This window comes from Canis aureus, chromosome 26 (assembly GCF_053574225.1).
Source record: "Canis aureus isolate CA01 chromosome 26, VMU_Caureus_v.1.0, whole genome shotgun sequence".
NCBI lineage: Eukaryota > Metazoa > Chordata > Mammalia > Carnivora > Canidae > Canis > Canis aureus.
In genome coordinates this window covers 15,873,411-15,896,591 of record NC_135636.1, presented here as the reverse complement: position 1 = coordinate 15,896,591, position 23,181 = coordinate 15,873,411, and the positions used below count along the sequence as shown (strand labels likewise).

At 43.6% G+C, this 23,181-nt stretch overlaps 1 long non-coding RNA gene across 2 annotated transcripts in view; it reads left to right on the top strand.

The window, feature by feature from the left end:
* The first annotated feature begins 8,577 nt into the window (after positions 1-8,577).
* Positions 8,578-23,181, top strand: part of LOC144298797 (uncharacterized) — a 31,654-nt gene continuing 17,050 nt past the window's right edge. For both annotated transcript variants that reach the window (XR_013365682.1, XR_013365681.1), the window contains exon 1: positions 8,578-8,709. This is a non-coding gene — a long non-coding RNA (uncharacterized LOC144298797). The remainder of the gene's footprint in view (positions 8,710-23,181) is intronic.

Here is a 23,181-nt window from a genome sequence, read left to right as displayed (position 1 = left end):
CTTGTCTATCTTAGGCCTAGAACAGTGTTGGCCCATAGCAGGCAGTCAACAAATATTTGTTAGATGAGTGAATGAATGAACAAATGTCTTTCCCCTTATAGAACAGAAATAAGAGTTTCTGGGAGACTATTTCAATCCTTTTATTCTTCATCTCCAGGCCCTAGGCAACGAAACCAAGGCAGTTTGTGTAAAATACAAAGTAGACTGTTCCTTTTTATAATACCCAGGAAAACTGTCCTGTTAAACATTCAATTATGCATTCAATGCCACAAGCTGAGCACCTGCCCTCACCCAATAATCCAGCCACTATAATTCTCACTAGGGACAGTGAGGTAGATAAAACCTGGTCAGTCTTCAAGGAGTCATTGCCTAAGAGGGTCATGGACAAATTAAAAGCTGGAGAAGTATCCTTACAGAACAGAGTCTCAGTGGCAAGCTTCTTATAAGTCAGGGGCAGTGACTGCCATTTACACACCACCATGTCCCCAGAGCCCCGCTCAGAGCCTGGCACAAAACACGTGCTCAGAAATATTTGTTGACTGTTGAATGGAGGAAACAGAGTTTGTTTGGAGCCAGGCCAAAAGTACAGGCATGCATCAGAAGGGAAGGATAAGTCACTGAGAAAAGGAACTCTCGCTAAATGTCGAAGGAACATTTGGTTTTCGACTGACATACTCTACCGTCATAAAGTGTCATTACAGAAGCCAATTTAAAATACCAAGGACCCTGGCACAAACATGCCACTGTTTTCTTAAAGCAAGTCTATTAAGATGACATGAAGAAATAATGGCATCTGCCTCGAGTTTCAGCTTGGAGATGGTTTTATGCAGTCTCAGCATTGTATCCTGAGCAGTTCCCCTGAGAAGATGCACTGGGGAAGCAATTTGTATCTCTTTTAACTAAGACAGGAAGCCTTGAAGTCTGTGGGTTGTCCACTTCTGTAAGACTCCAGTCCAATCGTAGGGAAAGGTGTCAGATCTGAAGATCTTGTGTGCTGTTAACTGCATGTGATTCTTTTCCCCCTGGTATTTACATCTAAGGCAATGCAAAGCCTTCGATTTTACAGCCAAGTTAGGATGCTGAGAACATTCCTGAGTAGAATGTGCCTGAAATTAATTAAGATATGCAGAAAATTTGGGCACATCACCAGGTGCAGAGAATATATTGAATTATTATTTGTTGAATGAATGAATGAGGATAACTCATAAGATTGCTTTATGTTACCTATGGTTTTACACACATGAAATGCAGTGTCATCTGGCCAAGCTTTCCTAGGACAATTTCAGAGGAATAAAGGGAGTTTTAAAAAAACAACAGCAAGAGCAGTCACTCAGGATTGTTGTTGTTTTCTGCCACATTGCACTTCGGTGGCTACATGGACCATACTTGACCTCTGTCCCCCTAAGTATTACCATCAGAGAAGTCAAGGATGGGACCCAGCCACAATGCAGACAGGAGTAGATGAATCAATGCACAGTCTCACCAGGAGAAAGTGTGTATATCAAAATAATTAATGATCACTGAATATGGTCAGCATTTCAGCATTGCTCTCTTGTGCCATTTAATCCTCAAACACTTGCCTAAAAGTTTTTGTGTGCACACCTTATGTCCCTTTTTGGAAGTGCTATAATGTCTTGGGAAAAAACACAGGTGTTGAAGTCAGAAAGTTCTATGTTCCTAGACTTTGTAAGCCTTAGGTAACTCATTTATAAGTCAGGGAATCTCACACGCATATTGTAGTTAAGTGTGAAGATCACATGTTATAATGTCTGTAATGTAACTTATACATGGTCTACCACACAGTAAGGCAAACAAACGTCAGTAGCCTGTCCTTATTTTTAAGCTAGCATATAAAATCCTTGAAGGCAGAAAGCTGGCAAAGTGCCTTGCATATGAGAAGATTTTATGAATATTTATTGAATGACTGAATGCATGAATAACCATGGGATGAAATAGTGTATTAATCAGGATAACTCTAAGAGCAGAAATAAATATATTTCAGTGGCTTATCAGAATAGAATATTATTGCTTACCCACCTAAGACTCCAATTTGAGTGTTCCAATCAGCAAATGGCTTTCTACCATACGTTGATTCATGGACCAGGCTCTGTCCAACTGACATGCCTTGGGCCTTACAGTTTTTGTAGATCAGCTCTAACTGCTTCCTAACCCAGGTCTGGAAGGGAAGGGACACTCACCTACTTCCATTCACATTCAACTGGACAGATCTGGTCATATGGCCACACTTGAACCTAAAAGAGGCCAGGAAGTAGATCCTTCATTAGGCATGGTGTGCCTTTCAATTACATATTGCATGAGGGGGCCAGTTGTTACTGTCAAAATAGTAAAAAAGAAGAAGAAGAAGAGGAAAAAGAAGAAGAAGAAGAGGAAGAAGAAGAAGAAGAAGAAGAAGAAGAAGAAGAAGCCAGAAACTTAAAGATGACTGAACACATAATAATAGTTTGATTAAAACATATCCCTACAACATGCTTTATAAGAGATAATAATTTAATAATTATTAAGTAATATTAATCATAATTGGCCACATTGGCAGGTACCTATAGGAAACAGGCGACTAATAGTCAAGGGTAGGACAAAGGATGAAGAGGGAAATGTGGCTAATTGGGGAGTACGTAACTTTTTGAGGCTTCTAAAGCAGGGAGTTAAATTCATTGCCTCCTGATGTTCATGTCATAGGCCTTGACTTAACAATAGCCCTATTTTACCTTATTTCACTTTCTTTTGACTTCTTTTAAAAAAGATACTATTTACTTATTTAAGAGAGAGAGAGAGAACATGAGCAGGGTAAGGGCAGAGGGAGAGTGTGAGGATCTCAAGCAGACTCTGCACTAAGTGTAGAGCCCAATTCTAGGCTCAATCTCACAACCCTGAGATCATGACCTGAGCTGAAACCAAGACTTGGACACTTAACCAACTGAGCCACCCAAGTGTCCCTTTATTTTGACTTCTAATTAAAGTATAACATTATCTACAGAAAAGACTAATATCTAAGTGTACAGCTTGATACGTTCTTATAAACTAAACATCCGCGGTGCAACCAGCACCCAGATCAAGAAATGGAACGTTCTCAGCATTTCAGAAGGCCTCCTCATGCTCCCTTCCAGTCTGCTCTTCTAATATTTCAAAATAAGTCAGCAGTCTGAAATTTAAAGTGAAACTTCTTCTGATTTTTTAATGTATTGCGTGATGGCCACGTGAGGGATACTTGCAGACTGGACCTGGTTGAAAGTAACCAGGCCACCAAACACCCTCTCTTCCTTTCAGGCTGGGTGTCTATGATCCACTGAGTCTGACAAGCCACCTCAAAATGTACTGCCTTAACACAACAGACATTTATTATTTCTCAAAAGTCTGGCTGGGCTCCCACAAGCATTTGCAGACATCTGGAATGTCATCTGGAGGCTAACTGGTCCTGGATGACGTCGGATGGGATAGCTCATCTCTACTCCATATGTTCCATCTTCCAGCAGGCTAGCCCAGGATTGTTCACATGGTGGCTGGCCAGAGTTTGAAGAAGAAAAAGTGAGGCAGGAGGAGGCAGCAGGGTCGGACTCAGAGAACATGGGATGATAGACACAGAGGTTGGATTGATATGGCCACAGACCAAGGAATAAGGGCAGCTTGTAGAATCAGAAAAAGGCAAGGAGTGGATTCTCCCCCTAGAGCCTCTGGGAAGGACACAGCCTTTGACTTCAGCCCTATAAGACCCATTTCAGACTTGGAACCTCTAGAACTGTAATATAAATTTGTGTTGTATTCAGCTGCTAAGTTTGTGGTAATTTGTTACGGCAGCAATAGCAAATTGATATGCCAAGCTTTTGCCATCCTGTAGACTCTGCCTTTTGCGTAAGTCCCTGGATGACTAAGGATGTTCTTTCATGGCCAAGAACATTATCACTCAAGAGCCAGAGAGCCAGGCCCTACTTTGTTCCCTGCACTTCGGAGACAGCCCCTCTCTGGCCCCTTCCATCTGTGCCCATCCCCATGGAGCCAGGCATCTTGTAGGCCCACGCTAGCTTCTCCAGTTGGGTCTGCAAAACAGCAGTGGCAGCCTCACCTAGGCATTTGATAGGTGTGCCAATTCATGAGTCTCACCCCAGACCTACTGGATCAGAACCCCTGGGAGTGAGGTCCGGCAGTTTGTGTTTTAACAAGCCCTCCAGGGATTCTGAAGTAGGTTTAAGATTAAGAGCCATTGCTACTCAGGATGTGGGGCAGAGGGGCGGGGTGCGGGGTGTCATTTCCCAGGGTCTGTCCTTCTCAGAGTGGACCATACTAAAATGTATGCATCCTGGTAATGTAGTTTTGGAATGTAGGTGAAGTTTAGTGGGGTGAGGTCCAGAGCTGAGAGGCAAGAAAGAATTCGTGAGATGTTTTTTTGGTACAAAAAGGTGGTTTTATTAAAGCATGGGGACAGGACCCGTGGGCAGAAAGAGCTGCACTGGGATGGTGAGAGGTGACTGATTATATACTTGGGAGTTGGGGGAGGTAAGGACAAAGGGAGGTGTGCAAAAGGATACCAGAGGCCTTGTTATTGTCCAGCTAAAGTTGTTTTTCCCTCTAGCAAAACATTAACATGATGACAGTTGGGAGTTTCTTGGAGGAATGTTGTGCTCTGCCTGCCTGAAGTATTTGTCAATGGGCCACAGGTTATAAGGAAATTTTATTTTATTTACATTCCCTTCTACCTTTGTTTCGCACATTACTATGGAGGGGACGGTGATATTAGGGCTCCAAGAAACTGAGTTGGGGATCTCTGAAAGTTAGGCTATTGATAAGAATGCTTTTTCCTGGTAAATCACGAAGACGTTGGTGAACTGATGGAGACTGTCTTGCAGGACTGTGATGTCTATTAGTTAACCATTTGCTTTTCCCTTCCCTTAGTTTTAGGGCAGCCAGGAGTTCCTGAGGAATGTCACACATATCTCAGGGCAGGGGTGGGGGGTGGTGGGAGGGTGTCAGCTTGTGCTTTCTCCTCAGCTTGCTTTCTGCTCCCTCAGCAAAGAAGAAGAAGAAGAATAGTTACTATATTAGGTCTGATTCTCTAGAAGCAGAGCCTGAAAGGATTTCTGTGTGAGTGATTTACTGGGGAAGTGCTCTCAGGAGGAACCTAGGAGTAGGGAAAGCCAGACAGAAAAGCGGAAGAAGCCAAGCAAGGCAAAGCCCCAGGCTCAACCTGATCCTGAGGGCAGCTCCTGAGTGTGAATTATGACTCATCATCTGTCTGCCTGAAGGCGAGGGAAAGGGCTCTCTCACTGTGGCTCCCTTGTACCTGTGGCTCCCGTGTACCTGTCTTCTTGGGATAACACCGGGCAGGCAGGCTCCCTGCTGTTGCAGGTAAGGTGGCCCCAGTAGCCCAGGGGCAGGCCTCTGAAGAAGGTCTCAGGTCGGAGAAGGACAAACATTATATGTTCTCATTCATTTGGGGAATATAAATAATAGTGAAAGGGAATATAAGGGAAGGGAGAAGAAATGTGTGGGAAATATCAGAAAGGGAGACAGAACATGAAGACTCCTAACTCTGGGAAACGAACTAGGGGTGGTAGAAGGGGAGGAGGGCAGGGGTGGGAGTGAATGGGTGACGGGCACTGGGGGTTATTCTGTATGTTAGTAAATTGAACACCAATAAAAAATAAATTAAAAAAAAAAAAAAAAAAAGAAGGTCTCAGGTGCAAGCTGTCCGCGGCAAAGCAAACAGGAGCTAGTGGGTGGACACAGCACCAGCAGCCTGGGTCTCTGAGAACCTGGACAGGACACTGGCACGTCAACTTTGGTTACTCTGAGCTCTTGCTCCGTGCCAGGCACTGTTCTCAGGGCCTCTCTTGTATTCAGTCATCAAACCCTTCCCAGGTAATAACAGTTGCCATCCTCATTTTACGACCCTGTAACCTGAGGCTCAGGAAGATTAAGTAATTAGACCAAGGATCCACTAGAGGTAGGAGGTGGCTGAACTGGGATTCCAACCCAGGCAGCCCAGTCCCCAAACATCTCTACTAATGGCCCCCTCTTGCCTCTGCTGTCTCACAGGTCCCACCTGCCTGCCCTGCCTCTGGCTTCTTATAGGGACAGTACTTCATTGAAGGGCAGCAGGAGGGTGGTTTTCCAGGAAATCAGAATGAGGCTGGCGAAGAAAAGGGAATTTTTTATCAACCACGAGAGAAAATCTTAATCTATATGCTTAATTAGGTCAGATACCCATTTTCCTCTGAGTCTTTTCTAGTTCTTTGAAGTCAGAGGAAGCCCTGGGCATTGGAGAGGGAAAAAAGTAGAAAGAGAATTGGGAGGAAACCTCCCACATACACACAGAGGGGAAAAAAAAAATCAATCGTCAATCTTCTTTAAGGATTGAATGCAGATAAAGTCAGCTATCAACCCTATCAACATGGAAAAAAATGCTTAAAATAAAAACTAGGGCAATCCCCTGAAGGAGGAAAAGCTTGGCATCTGTCTAAAGACTTTTCTACCTTGTTAAGAGCCCCACTCCCCTTCTCTTACTACAATACTGGAATTGCTTGCAGTCAATCCAAGGACGACGACGACTTCTTCTTCTTCTTCTTCTTCTTCTTCTTCTTCTTCTTCTTCTTCTTTTTTAAGATTTTATTTATTTATTCATGAGAGACACAGAGAGAGAGGCAGAAACACAGGCAGAGGGAGAAGGAGGCTCCCTGCAAGGAGCCCAGTGTGGGACTTGAACCCAGGACTCCAGAATCATGTCCTGGGCCAAAGGCAGACGCCAACCACTGAGGTTTAGATATTTTAGGTAAAACGGAAGACTCAAAACATAGATATGAAATTTTCAGAGGGTGTGTGAAGGGTATTTGTTGTGGAACAGCAAGTGTTGGGGGAGTGAGTATAGATGCGGTGGGTCAGAAGGGTCTGTCTTTCCTTGTATGTTCAGCTCGGACGCTTGCTACCATGGAGGCTCCAGGATGGCACCATTTTTTACATTCTTCTGTGATTAGGGCAATGTTCTGTACCTATGCTGTCCTGCACAGTGGCCACTACTCACACGTGACTGTCAAGCATTTGAAATGTGGCTAGTGCAACTAAAGAACTGACTATTTACTTTTATTTCATTTCAACTAATTGTTTAAGTTTAAATAGCCACATGTGGCTAGTGGCCACCCTAATGGACAGCTTAGCTCTAGGCCTCAAACTTTTACACATTTGGTATTTCAAAAAGCACCTAAAAAAAGAGATTTTTTTTAAATTTTTTTTTTATTTTATGATAGTCACACAGAGAGAGAGAGAGAGAGAGAGAGAGGCAGAGACACAGGCAGAGGGAGAAGCAGGCTCCATGCACTGGGAGCCCAATGTGGGATTCGATCCTGGGTCTCCAGGATCGCGCCCTGGGCCAAAGGCAGGTGCCAAACCGCTGCGCCACCCAGGGATCCCAAAAAAGAGATCTTTATGTTCTAACCTTTTTGTGCATTTGTGCAGATGAAGAAACCGAGTATGTCAGTTAATTTCTGCTGCATAAAATAACAATCGTTTATTTATTTCATGATATCCTTGGTCACAGATTTGAGATGGCCATAGCTGGACAGTTTTTATTGTCTCCCAGGGCTAGATTTGTGGAGTTGTGGACAGCTCCAGCGCAGCCGAGAACTGGCTGGTGTAGGCTGGCCTCAGCTCCATGGGGGTCTCTGATCCTCTCAAAGGCTAGTCCGGGATTTTGCACATGCTGGTGGGGCAGGCTTCCAAGAAAGGGAGCCATCGTGTGCAAGACCCCTGAGGCTTAGTCTCAGAACTTCTGCTCCCTTCTGTTGGCCAAAGCCAATCACATGGCCAGCCCAGGGTAAGGGGCCAGGGACAAGACTCCTCCTCTTGCTGGGAGACCCAGGGGAGTCACACGCAAAGAGTGTGGATATGAGGAAGCAGGAATAATTGTGGCCATTTAAAAAAGTCAGCCACACTGAGGCCTCAAGGGCACAGTGGCTGGCCTGAGGTCGAAAGGAAACGCTTAGTGGGGCTCGGACCCAGGCCCGGGATCTTGACTCGCAGACCAGGGCCAGCCCCAGTTTGGTTCTTGGAACCTCTGTGTAGCCCTTGCCTTTACGGGCTCCAGCTTCCGTGTCTACACAGAGATGGAGAGACTAGTGATTTCTCTGACTGCCCCTAGCTGTCTCAGTTCCTGTGCTGGGCTTGGTGGTTGCCCGAGGTGGGGGGCCAGGCAGAAGCCTGGGTGTGGCAGATCTGGGGGGCCCGTGGGGAAGTTCCGAAGGCTGCCTCTTTTGCAAAAGGAGCCAGAAACTGTCACACGTGACAGACGTAAGGTACTTACCAATGGGCTCAGCCTTTTGGAAAGAAGTTGGTGAAAGACTGACTTTGGAAAGGAGAGCGTTTTTTTCTTCCAGGTTCTTCTCATTTATAATCCACCCACTTCCTTTTCCTTTCATAAATATGATGTACGTGAGCGGAGTGATCTGAATATCTTCCTAGCTCCAGAAGCTTGACAATATTTTCACATCGATGTCGCATTCCATAAATCAGGCCCTGCGGCGTAGGGAGGGAGGGAGGGGCCCTAACCCCCCCCCCCCCCCCCCCACTCCTGCAGTGCTGCCAGTGCAGGCTCCTGGGCTGGGCCCACTCACCTGGCTCACAAGTCCTCACTTGTGAAAACAGAAATCAGTAGAAGGGAAGTTCTTCAGAGAGAAAGGGATCGTGGAGAAGCTAGCGGTACTTGCGGTGAGCTGGAGAGAGAGGGAGAGAAGGGGGAGGAAGAGGAGGAGGGGGGAGGCAGGGCAAGGGGGGAGAGGAAGAAGGTGGGGGAAGGAGGAAGGGGAGAAGGCAGGTAAAGAGAAAGAAAAAAGGAGGCGGAGGAGGCAGAGGAAGCCAGCGTGCAGCTTGGGGGAGGCAGAGACGGAGGGGAGGAGGTGTGGGAGAGAGGGTCACAAGGCCACGGCCAGTTCTGAAGCCCCGGTTTCCCAGGATGCAGACCCCATGGCTCTTTCCTTCCTTCTTTCTCTCTCTCTCTCTTTTTAGTTTTAAAAATCTAATGGCTTTACTAAAGGATTGCTGAACCAGGCAGCACCCCATCTCCGTAAGCCCCCCCAATCCCTCTGCACAGTTCTCTTCCCTCTCAGTGACCTGCCTCTTGGGGGAATTCAGTCCCCAGTGAATGTGACTCAGGTCCAGGGACCCCTGAATTTGTTCTGTCCTCCCAGACTGTGTGCCTTCACTTCTTTGCATGTTTGTCTCTTCACCGACATAAAACGCTGGGCTGTTTGAGGTGGTTTTTATTTTAAACTCTCTTTGGCTAGGAAACTCTGTCTTCAGGTAGATGTTCCTGAAGAAACCACATACAAATCCCGCAGACCAGCAGGACCTCTCTGCTCAAAGACAGTTGGATTAGACCAGATTTCTTAGGTTGGGATCTCTGGAAACAGACCCTGAGACAAGCCAATGTTCTCCTAAGAAAGTGCTCCCAGGAGAGGGTTGAGGGTCAAGAAGGGTAGGGAAGAGGGTGAGCAAACATGCATTCAGGCAAATTCCCTGCCTCTGCCTGATCCTGTGGGGTGTTCTAGAACAGCAGTTAGGCCTCAGAGTTTATCTCCACTGAGTAAGGGAGCTGGGTTTTCATCCTGGGCTGGAGGCCATCAGGAGGATATAACTCTCAGCAACTCCCAGCTGTCTGTGCTGGTGAGGAAGCTGCAGTTACCCAAGGACACCCTCTGAGAGGGGTCATAGGGGCCACTCCTTAGCAGCAAAGCACTGCCCAGTCGGGAACAGGCACAAGGAATCAGCAGAAGGGATCCTAGGGAATTTGGGTAGGGCACCAACAGTGTCTATCATGCCTCAAAAGCTAGCAGTCCACAGAAACTGAGGCTGTCTTAGACCACTAAGCCCTTAGAAACCGTCCAGCTGACCACTTGATGGAGTCACATGGTGGTTCCCAGCCAAATCAACAGAACTGTGGGGTAGGCCCACAGAATTCTCAGCTAAATAAGTGATTGTTGTTTTAAGCCATTAAGTATTGGCATGCCTTGTATGCACCAATAACTATCTGATACAGGGGCAAGGAAATGATCTGAACCCAGAGTCTAATTTCTATCCCCCAAAACATCCGTCAATATTGGAGTCAGAATTGGCCCGTATCCAGTTTTTATTTTACTTCCCTTTACAATGGCATTGAACTTCAGAGACATCAGATAGTTCTGCCTGGAAGGAGGCAATAAGAATAATGTCTCTCCAGTTATTACTGAATTAATACTAGACAATTGACCCTTTCTTTCAAATCATCCCCAGCATTTCAAGCTACTATTGGGTTTTAATCTACTGTTTTATCGTCCTTGAGGTCACTGCTACAATGGAATTTGTTCTTGAAAGATAAGTCAGCTTCTTTAAAAAGAAGGCAGAAAATAATATAAAGAAGGAAAGAATAAAATAAGATTACATGGCTAAGCAAAAAAAAAAAAATGAAGGAGAATAAAAGAAAGAAGGAGAAATTAATTGAACTGTGAATTGAATGATTGGCTTGGTGGCCAGCTTCTTAAACAGTTAAGATTACAGTAGGGAAGTTAGGTAACTATATATTTTTTCAGACATTTCCCATGACTTTAATTGAAGTTATTTTTGAGCATCAGAAGAGCCCAAATACATAAGCTTGGTTCAACATGACCTTTCTGGAGATTTTGCTTATTGCACCTTAAGGATATATCTTATTCTGGCTCCAGTGAGGTACCTATCATTCTGCTCAACATCATTCCTCCCTAAAATCACTCCATTTGCATAAAAAATTAATATGAGAAGTGTGGTGAGCCACTAGGCAGATGGAAGCCTTTGACTAATTAGTTGAGAATGGTGACAACTTCAGAGACATGCTTCAGAACAGATTTAGCACTGACACTGCTCTGCAGATATGGGAACACAGTGTCACTTTTCCGGGAGTTGAGAGAAGAGGAGGTACCAGCCTCAGAGAGCCTGATATCCTGGCTTTGGAGGAGGAGTAACCAAGAGTCTCTCCATAGGTGACAGTCATGTTTGCAGAGCTCCCAGAATGCCTTCTCTTGTCTTGTCACACCTTTCCCTTTCCTTTTCCTCTTCCTGACCCAGAGGGCCAGATACCTTCCCCTCCATCAGCTCCAGACCCCGTCCTTGACTCCTTGCACATACTTGCACATCTAGTACTTCTGCTTCTGGACCATTCATACCCTGATTTAGAAAAGAATCACCTGAAAGGCTCATTAAACCCAGATACCTGGGTCATACTCCGAGAGATTTCATTTAGGTATCTGGGATGAGGCCAGAGAGCTTGCATTTTCAACCAGTTCCCAGGTGATGTTGATGTCGCTGGTGCAGGGACAACATTTGGAATAGTTCTTCCTTAAGGAAATGATATATTGGTCTAAGCACAGTGTCCCAAACTAGCCTCCTGCAGACCTATTTCAGCCCATGAATCAGTTTTCCCTCATGATAGTTTAAAGGGAAATTACCCCAAAATATCTAGATGTTTTGTCTTTTTTTGTGTGTGAACTAAAAATATCTGTCATTGTCAATGGCAAAAATTGCCTTGATGTTAGTACCAGTGTCTCCATTTAGAGGGTACATGGACTCCTCGATTTGCTACAGTCCTCACCATCCCCGTTTACATGATACCAGGCTTGCCCCATCATTTCCTTCATGTGGCTGGTCTCTATTGGTCCCTATATTTGTCCTTAACTTAAATTTGCACAATGCAAATTAATTCGTATTAACCTTTACAGGTAATATATCTGCATTTTTGCAAGGCCTTTCTGGCAATGGTGCCTTAATTCAGAGGTGTGATGCTGATAGTGGAAAACTCAGGCTGCAGGGATGGTGAACTGCACCACCCTTCACCCTTGTGGTGAACTGGGGGGCTTCTCCAAGGGCCTGTGAGAACAGTCCCCTTGCAGGCCTCCAGGAAAAGATGAATCTGATTTCCCAAAAGTTGCTGTGTAATAATTTGGCAATAGATGTGAAAAGACCACGCATGCTCGCTTAGAAAGAATAGCATTTATAAAATGGGATTTTTACTATAATGAAGCTGAGGTACTACAGGCTTAACTTCAGAGATGCAAAACCTTTACTAGTGTTCTGCTTCTGAGAAACACCATCCTCTCCTTCCAATTCTCCTTAATCAGTTCCTTGAAAGGTGCCAAGTATAGTTGACCAGTTTCTGGAGCATCGCCTGGATTTAAATTCTGGCCTGGCCATTTACTTTCTGTATTATCTTGGTTAAATTAGTGAGTGCTGGAGTGCCTTGGCTTCCCCACACATAAATCACACCAGCTTTGCAAAGCTATATGTGATGTCTAAATGGGATAAGGCACGTAAAGGTTTTAAGACAGCTGATGCCCAGTGAAATGGTTGATAAATGTGATTAACACCTGCTTTCTTTTTTTTTATTTATTTTTTTTATTTATGATAGGCACACAGTGAGAGAGAGAGAGAGGCAGAGACACAGGCAGAGGGAGAAGCAGGCTCCATGCACCGGGAGCCCGATGTGGGATTCGATCCCGGATATCCAGGACCGCGCCCTGGGCCAAAGGCAGGCGCCAAACCGCTGCGCCACCCGGGGATCCCAACACCTGCTTTCTGTTGTAGAAAGTATGTAGGCAGAAGAATCAGTCCAGTCCACTCTCAAATTCCTCTCCCTCTAGGTATTGGTCGTGTGACCTTGAGAAATGTTGCCTTCTCTTTTATTCATTCTTCTGACAAATCTCTCTCTATGTCCTCATTGGTAAAATCAAGATAGTAGTATCTACTTCATGGAATTGTAGAGATTAAACAAGATAATTCATATAAAATAGTGCTTGATATTGAGAAGTACATAATAATATTAGGTAGGCTCACATGATATTGCCATTTTTGTAAGTTAAAAATGGTTGAATTCTAACAATTTTCTGTAGTTCAAACTATACAAGTAGTATTATTCTTGCTTTTAATATGGTGGTTGTTGCAGTTTTATTCCTGCCAACTCTATAGTGGGTGTATGAATTAGCTTTTGGTGTGGAAAAAAAAACAGCTCAAAGCCCAGAGGGATGAAACAGGAAACTCTATTTCTCATGAGTCTCATGAGCTCCTGGATCAGCTGGGTAGTTCTGCTGCTCTGGACCAGACCTGACTGATCTGGACTGAGCTTGCTCATGAGTCTGTAATCACTCGATAGTAGGGATGTGGCTGGCTGGTCTTGGGTGGCCTCACTCACTTGTCTGGGACAATGAGGATGACTGGACCATGTGTCTCATTCTCCAGCAGGCTAGCCTGGGCTTATTCATGATGTGATGGCAAAGTTCTAATAAGAGCGCTAAGCCTCTTGGGCCCAGGTTTGGTACTCCTATAGCATCCCTTCTGCTGCATCCTTATGGCCAAAACAAGTCCTATGGCCAAGCCCAGAGTCAAGAATTGAGGAAACAGACTCCACCTTTTGGTGGGAAGGACTGAAAAGTCATATTGTCAAGGGCAAGCATTCAAGGAAGGGAGGGGAATTCAGGATTTTTTTTTTTTTTAATCAATCAGTCTAGGACATGAGGCATAAATAATACCCATGTTCCTTTGCCTCATCATTTGTATTATTTCTTTAACTTATAGAATGATTTTTGCCAAGCACTAAAAAATCCCCCTGTCTTTGATGATTAAATATTTCTATCTATCTTCCCATCCTTTGGCTTTCCTGGAGGTCTGGAAGGCTCTGGCTGGGATGTGCATGGGTGGTCCTCTTTAACACCATGAAAACTCCATTTTTCGACCTTAAAATACAAGAAGCAGAATCACTTCTGCAAAAAACAGAGTAACTACATAGCAACTTTATTGGTTTACCTCAGGTTTCTTGTTGATGAAATGCACAGCTGCCCTTGATATTCTTTTTATCCAGAACCTCTAATCAGCAGCGAAGACTTCAAAGACACTGCTAAATGTACTGTAGTCATATCATGAAGAGGGGAAAAAAAGAAAAACAACAAACATCTGACCTCTCCAATTTTTAAGGCCTCGGTCACAAAGGACTTTATGAAGACTTTACAAAGTCTTTATGGATTGAAATAATAAAGGCTAAAATTGCCGTGTCACTCTGTACATGCATTAAACTGTTTTCTTCACTCACTATTCTGATGAAGGTAATAATAGTATTCCATGTTATAGATTTAAGAAAATGACAGCACAGATCCATTAGAACCTTGACCAGAGTCACCCAGATAAGGAATAAGACAGTCAGGATTTGAACATAGAAACCCTTTGTTAGGACCTACACACTTAATCATGATTAAGTGAGCACTAAAGGTAATGATTGTCCTTTCTCTACCCAAATAATATGAAGAATAAGTCCTTTTCAATTCTACTGAAGACCCAGAAACCATGACTAGGACCAGTGAATCGACAGAGGCAGGCTGTAGCTCAGTGTGAAAACGAAAAGATAGTCTAACTTTTAAGAGCTTCCCATCAATGAAGTGCAGTGTGAGGTAGAGGTTGGCAGATACAACTGAATGTCACTAACACAAGAACTTAGGAACTGGGTTCAAATTCCGGATCTTCGATTTTTTTCTGTGAAAGTGTCTAAGGCATTTTAGCCTTAGCTTCATCATCTTAAAAAACAAATGAAACAAAACAGAACCGTAAGTAACTCCATAAGTTATTGTGAGGATAAAGTAATATATTTAAAGCTCATGATTTATTACTGATCACCCACAAGGATTCATTTCCTTTCTTCTACCATTGTAGGAGTTGCCCAACAGAGCTTCCAAGAGATCTTACAGGAATTGGAGACGTGGGACTACATTTTGTGTCAGAAAAAGCGTTAGTCTAGCTACTTGGTACTAAAAGCATCACCTGGGGGCTTGCTAGATATGCAAATGTATGGGCTCTCCCCGGACCCACTGACCTACCGAGTCTAGTCATCTTGGGGTGGAGCCCAGCAATCTGTGCTCCGAGGTGATTCTCAGGCTCCATAAAGCGTGCAATGCCCTGGCCCAGGTGATGTCTCTTCCTGCTTTAATTCTATGGTTCCAGTTTATCCCTCCTCATCACCACCCTTGTAGTAATTGCTACCATGTGTTGAATACCTTGTCTGCTCAAACATGGGAGTAAATACTTGGCATGCATTTATTTAATCCTTGTACCAGTGGGTTTGGTGCTATTATCATCCACACCATACAGATGAGGAAACAGAAGTTAAGGAACTGGCATAGTAGGATTCGCATCTGAATGTGTTTGGAGCTCTGGCCACTAAGCACTCTGCTAACCTAATCACCACACAAGGTCTGTCATAACTCCAAAAAGGACTTAGAGGGGAGCTATTTGTCTTTCAGATCCATTCATCTGATAATGCAATAGAATAAAGAAATTAATCTATGGATCCTAGACAAGTCAGAGAGAGGGCCCATGTGGAAGGTCACTGGCTGATAACCCATGTGGAAGGTCACTGGCTAATAGGTTATCAGGCTAGAAAATGCTGGGATGTCACAGGGCTGTGGAAAAGGGGGTCAGGTGGTTCCTCCCAGGGGTGTGCTCAGCAAGCAGGGACCCAGTGGGTGGAAATGCTGCCTGAAGTGACCTGCAACTGAGAAACACAGCTGTAGGTATTTTTTTTCCTAGCTATAAATAAAAGAATCCTAAAAAGAACAAGGTAGGGGAATAGCAATTGGGAGAGTTTCACTTATGATTTTCCTCCATCAGCTGCTCTGGATAATAAAGCAATGAGTTGGTTTTAACCATTTCCTGTCCCCTGCTACATTTTTTGCTGGTGATGTCTGGACAGGGAACAGGGCTTAAAGCAGAATTTATGGTCAGCTGAGGCTGCAGAAGAGGTGACCATGGCTATCTTTCTGTTCTGTGGTCCTGCATGATGCAGAAGAAACCACAGGCAAAGATCCAGGTAGATTATTGTGTGAAGGAAGAGAGACCTTGTGTCCTGTCATGTCAGGGCCTTTACTTCCCCTTTGCATCTGTTTCCATGCAGTTGCCACTGGCCTCATTACTAGGCACTGCTCATTACAAATGGGGCCTCAGGATACAGGCAATAATCAGGATTTCTGATGATTTGAGAAGGATGTTCCAGGCTTAACTGAAACCACCCTAGTTGGGATGCCTGGGTGGCTCAGTGGTTGAGTGTCTGCCTTTGGCTCAGGGTGTGATCCTAGGGTGCTGGGATTGAGTCCTGCATCGGTTCCCCACAGGGAGTCTGCTTTTCCCTCTGCCTATGTCTCTGCCTTTCTCTGTGTCTCACATGAATAAATAAATAAAATCTTTAAAAACAAACAAACAGGGCAACCCCCGGTGGCACAGTGGTTTAGTGCTGCCTGCAGCCCAGGGTGTGATCCTGGAGATCCGGGATCGAGTCCCACGTCAGGTTCCCTGCATGGAGCCTGCTTCTCCCTCTGCCTTGTGTCTCTGCCTCTCTCTCTCTCTGTGTGTCTCAATAAATAAATAAAATCTTTAAAAAATAAAAATAAAAACAAACAAACAAAAAAACCATCACAGCTCCAGAATTCCACAATAACACTGCCATTCCTTTGGCAAAGTATTCTTAGTTTTCTAAAATGGCAAATACTCCTGAGGATGGAAACACACCAAGCCTCCCCTCTCATTTCAACCTTCATGATCCAAAGTCACTTTCAATGATTAGATTTTGATGTATTTGAGGAGGGACAATAAAGAAGCTCTAGATAGTTGCTTCTCTAGAATGTGTCGTTCTGGGTCAGTAGTGTTGTACTCTCGGTGCCTTTTAAAAATGCAGAGTCTCAGGCACTGTCTCAGACCTCCTGAATCAGAATCTGCATTTTAAAACATGTATAGGTGATCTGTGAGCATATTAACATTTAGGAAGCACTCCTCTAGATGTCTGAGACTCAAATGGGACCACATAACAGCTGTGGGGGGGAGGGGAGGGGATCAGAAGGAAATAGTTTAGCCTAGTGAGAAGAGCATACATATTCTGGAAATGTAGCAAATTCCTTACAATATACATGAAGTAGAAAGCAGCTGAATGATGTTGATCTGATCCCTGACCAGGAGTCAAATGTGGGGACCAAACCATGGACCCCAGTGGGCAATAATGAAGGTAAGGATGATATTGCCTGGCTGACATCTGCTAGGCAATCTAGAACAAAATGCAGGTTAACAGAAAACTTCAAACTGTGATGCTCTGACAAATTATCAGCCATCTACCTAGAGTACATTTTGGTTTGGTTCCCTGAGGAATGTTGTTCACTAGGAGCTTGCCTTAGGTGGAGTCAACCTGTGAACTTCCCAGAGCCTTGCTTTGATATGTGAGGGTCTGGAGGTTCTTGAACTTGAAGGTGAGGAAGGATCCTGTTCCAGGTACTGTTCCAGGTACCACAGGTGAAGGAGGTATAGGAGACCAGGGCCTATACTGTGGCCTGGGGACCCTCTGTGAAGTTTCTTCTGATTAGTCCAGTCAAGACTGCCATGAACCCTTGAGAAGGCAGACCACTGACCTTGGGAAGTCCGTATGGGCCATGCTGCTTCTTGTGCTGATGAAATGGAGAGAAAAGTTCAAATTAAATTACACATTTTCCCCCAAACATTACTGTAAATCATATTTTAGTAATTTCCATGACCTCTCAGAGACTCAGACATTCTGGAGCCTTTGTTATACCCAGTGGACCTTTAGCTGACTTCAGTTCTTAGCCTTCCCAGGAAGCGACTTTGCAGCTAGGATCTGAAACACGCAGGGATAGGAACATGAATCTGTGGGGATTCACACTGCATTTGCACATGCATCCGTACAAGGAAGTGACTCTGTAATCCACATTGACCTCAGGATGGCTTAGGGTTCCAGGTTAGGATGTCTCATCTTCCATGAAATGGAACACATCTGTAGGATGATTAGCCTAAACCGAAATGCTGAATCCTAATGAGATACATCGAGACGGCCTCTGTATCCATGAAGTCTTATTGCTAATCTGCACCATGCTATCTCTAGAAGATATAAATATCTTCCCTACCTTTGATATGATCCTCATGTATTTCATTCTGTTTAAAATTCTCAGAGGTTAATCTCTCATACCCACAGAGTGAGTGATTACTGGGGACCCTGGTTGGAGGGGAGCAATTTATAAAATGAAAATAGACAAGCTTTAGACTAAATAAAATAGATATGAACTATTTACTGAAATGAAATGAGAGAATTCAAATGAGGTAATTATCTGGAGTGCAATTTCATCAGCTCTAGATTTTCAGGGAGAGGCCACTTTGCTTGTTTACAGGCAAGGTTCTTATTGCACAAGGTTTAATTGCAGATGCTAATGTGTGTACCTCTTTCCAGCTGTGGAGTCTCACCCACAACAAACCCAAAGGTTGTATTTGAACCATGGGCATTTTGGAGCCTCTGGAAGGGTCTCTGTCAAAAGACCTGGACATCTTTCCTTTAATGTCTGCTCTTCACATTACCAGTGAGTTAGACCCAATCCCGTGTCCACATTCCTTCATGGACCCATTTCCTCAGGCATTCTTCTAGAGATTGGGCAGATCCTGCTCTTGCTGAGTTTATATTCTAGTGGGGGAGACAACCAAAATATATTCAATAAATACATACCTAAGTGTGTACATGAGAATAAAAAAGGGCACTAAGATTATAACCAAGGCAGATGGGCCTAGTTTTGGCCATGAAGGTCAGGAATGGTGAACTCCAGACAGAAAACCAAGAGCAAAGGCCCTGAGGTAGAAATGAGCTCACGTGTGTTATTCTTTTTGACAGACTTGTATAGCTCTTAGTATATATGAGGAATTGACTTAAGCATTTTACAAATAATAGATCATTTAATCCTTATAGAAACCCTGTGAGGTTATGCTAATCTTATTTGTAAAATACTACATTTTATAAATGACAACATGGAAACACAGTTTAAGTAGCTCACTAGCTTTAACTCACATAGCTGGTAAGTTGTGGAACAAGGATTCAAACCCAGATCTGTCTCCTGGGTCTGTGCTCATAACCACTCTGCTGGTAGTTCCCAAATTACTGCACATGGGAGCATTTAGGGGATCTTTAAAAACTACTGATGCCTGGATCCGTCCCTTAGCCATTTGGATATAATTGGGATGGGCTGAGAGTTGGACACTGGGATTCTTGAAAGCTCCCAGATGATTGGGATGTGCAGCAGATCTGGAGACCAAGGGTGTTGTGCCATGACATTTAGTATTAGAGTGTTTGAGAACCTGAAAGAACACCAGCATGTTTAGGCTTGAACAAGGGAAGGAGTGGAAATCCTTCCCCTCTGGCCCCTATTGGTTGACATTTGCCTATTTATGCATTTGCCAAAATGCACCCATACACAGAAGAAATGGTTTACTCTTGAAATAAGAGTACCCTGGTCACACTAGTGATACCATTCCCATTAGCAGTTTTCCTTCCTGCAAGGTGTGCAGCCAATTTTTGCCTGACCTCAGAAGAGCACCCCACAAAGGCCATCAGAGGCCAGCTCTTCTGGGGTAGTAGCAGGTCAGGCTGAACTAATCCCTGAACCCAGTAATACTGGCCCATTACCTTTGAGAGAGCCCATTTTATATTTTTTGCATAAGTTGTTGCTTAGAGTGGACCCTGGTGGTTTCTCTCCATACTAATGCCTTCGTTCACTCTTGTGCTATAAATTACTCTTCCATTTATCAGAAAGTTAGGTGAAACCAGCTAGTAATAGACTCTAAGCTGTGGGGGAAAGTCTACATTGTGTCTTGAATTGGGGTCAAAGGCAGTGTGGAAACTTAGGGAGGCACTAGATAATTTATTTTGTCAATAGGCACCATGGAACTGGGAAGGGACAAGAATTGTGTCATTGATTCCAATATTTGGCTCAGACATATTCCTAATATCTCACCAAGATAGGAATTAGGACTATTTTTTTGGTGCCAAGATTCTGCTTGGAAGAACTCAGAGCAGGTTAAGTGGTTGCCATGTGACTTTGGCTTGAGTTTTGATTGGTGTGTGGGTAAGTTGTTTTGAACATTTACAACAGGCCTTCCAGAGTATCCCATTCCTGAAAGAGGGAAATGACTGCTCTGGAGACTGAGAGGAAATGCCAATTCAATAAAAGAACAAGGAAGTTAAGAGAACTTCCCGACACAACCTTTGGTGAATTGTTAAACTGGAATTGGAACTGGAATTGGAAATGAGGGTGTCTTTGCCAGGCATGACTGATTAAACTCCACACCCCTATTCATATGAAAGGAAGCCTTCCAAAGACTCCTAAACAGGCAGTGAAGTGATGAGAAGAGATGATTATGGCACAGATGCCAAGAGCAGGCTCCATATTACTTACAATCCTACAGCACATTTTGCGTGATTAAAATGTTTCACAAGGGTAGCAAAGGCTGTGCTGTAAAATGCCCCATCAAAGCCCCAGCTGGTAAGCCAGAGATTATGAAACAAAGCAGCAGGTTAGGAAGCCAGTGTCATCCACATTCTCCATTAATGTTGTATACAATTAGCATTCACAAGTATTGGCTCAGAGCTCACTCCCAGTGTAAGGATTTATGTGGCTTTATATAGAACCAAAAAGTCAGATATGTGTCAAAGGCACTTGATTAGAATCTATCTCTCCAAGAGTCCTAAAAATACGACATACTTAGGACTACAATGAGTTGTATTTGCTCCTAACATCAGACACTTTGGACATTTCCTGAAAAGCAATATATTTAGGTAAAGTTTAAAAATGGGTCATATGTGATAAGTATTATCTAAGTTAATTACGTGACAGGTATCTGTGGATTCCAGCATGTGGGTTATAGAGAAAGGATTATGGTGAAGGGACATGGGAGGACTTATTTTCTTGGCAGGACTGGAGAAGGGAGGCATCTAGTACATGTGCGTGTATGTGTGTATGTATAAAGATTTGCATACAGACTGTATATATATATACAGACATTTTTTAATTGAATGCAGATGCTAGTCAGTTAAATATAAAGTTTACTGATTTCACACTAGCTTTTTGCCATTTTCTATTTTCTTTTTTTTTTCCATTTTCTATTTTCTTAATCAGCAAAGACTAGAATGTTAATAATAACTGCCCTGATCCTTTTCCTTGAAGTAATAGAAATTAATTCCTTGGGTTAATGAAGTGGCAGTGACAAAACCAAGCACAGACAATATGAGAGAATGTACATCTGCCCTCTCTTCCTCCTGGGTGGGAGATTCCAAGGGGAAGAATTCTAGATCTGCCTCAAGATCCTGTACTGAATCAGGCCATTGGGCAAAGCAACAGAGCTGACAGGGCTGACATAGCCAGATCATGCTGGGCTGACAGTGGAGAGAGGGAGAGAGAGAGAGAGAGAGAGGGAGAGAGAGAGAGGGAGAGAGAGAGAGACTATTGTCATAAGACTCTAGGAGAATAAATACCACAACGGAAAGGCTGGTGATGAAGGGTCAATGCTCAGTGGGTCTGGTTGGATGGGGAGTTAGCAGAGCTTTAAGAGAGGCAGGAGAGAGAAGATATTCAGGCAGTTACTTTAGTCCACTTTTATTTTATTTTATTATTTTATTTTATTTTATTTTTATTTTATTTTATCTTATTATTTTTAAAAAAGGTTTTATTTATTTATTCATGAGAGACACAGAGAGTGAGGCAGAGACACAGGGAAAGGGAGAAGCAGGCTCTCTGTGGGGAGTGAACTTCCATTGTAGATCCAGTCTGGCTGATGGATCATATTTCTTTGAATATGAAACCATATAGGAATGAATTTTACAACTGAAACCATGGAAAGCCTTATCTTACATAGATTATAACAGTTCTGCAATATCCATACTTTTTATTTTTTTTCTTGCCTGATACCCCATGAGACTGGAAAGGATAAGTATTGCAGCTAGATAAGCTTTCTGAGCCTAAGGAGTCCAGAGTCTCTCATATGGCAAGTAGATTTGGACCTTGTCATCCTTAATGAACACATATTAAAAGCCTTGGTGTTAATCAGTGTAATTTGCTGGCAGTAACCGAGTCATAGTTCTAGGTAGTAGATCAACAAAAGAGGTCATGAGAGGAAGAAATTAGGTATTATATTTGCTGTCATTTTTGAGCAAGGGGAAGTATTGACTAGAATTTGGAGGGAACAGCTTGCCATTGCAGATGGCCAGCACCATTGTCAAGGGGAGACAAGGGGGCAAGAATTACATGAGGCCATCCAATATTAATTTGGAGTTATGGAAGTCCAAGACACACATGCCAACCATAAGCTCCATGCCATGCTCATCTCTCTGTCAAAGGTGAGTGTGGCCATGGAATACCAAGTGCACACTAGTGACCATGGTCAAGAGGAAGGTAAAGGGCTATGAAGGAAATTTATAATGCTCTGCCTCACCATACACAAGACTGAGTTTATATCATACCAGAGGAAGTCATGCCAAGTGGAAACCCCAAGGGCCCAAGAGACTTGATTAGATTTTCCTTCATTATTTGCTCTCAGAGCATCCTGTAATTTCCATTCCTAGCACTCCTTGCAATTACAAGTAGTTATTAAGTAGTTATTTGTTAATGTTTTTCTCTTTAGATTGTAAGTTCCATGTGAGCAGGGCTAATCTTGTTTATGGATGTATCCTTAGTGCACAGCATGGTGTCTAGCTCATGGTAGGTGCTTAATGATTACTGGTTCATTGAATGAATAAAACTAGTGTGATTAAGGGTAGAGCAGGAATGAACACCAATATCTAGGGGATTGATGGTGAAGAAATGTGATCCAAAGGATAGCGGTAAGAAGAAATGGTACACAAGTAGAGTTCTAGGAAAAAACTTCCCATTGAGGGTGAAACTGGGTTAAGAAGAACATTGCGTTATGCTGAGTGAAATGAGTCAAGCGGAGAAGGACAAACATTATATGTTCTCATTCATTTGGGGAATATAAATAATAGTGAAAGGGAATAGAAGGGAAGGGAGAAGAAATGTGTGGGAAATATCAGAAAGGGAGACAGAACATGAAGACTCCTAACCCTGGGAAACGAACTAGGGGTTATGGAAGGGGAGGAGGGCGGGGGGTGGGGGTGAATGGGTGATGGGCACTGAGGGGGGCACTTGACGGGATGAGCACTGGGTGTTATTCTGTATGTTGGCAAATTGAACACCAATAAAAAATACATTTATTATTAAAAAGAAAAAAGAGAAGAACATTGCTAGGTAAGGTGTAGCAAGGACCAAAAGCTTCAGCATCACTTCGGAGCTTGATGGGAATGTAAGATCTTGGCCCCTCCTGCCAAAATAG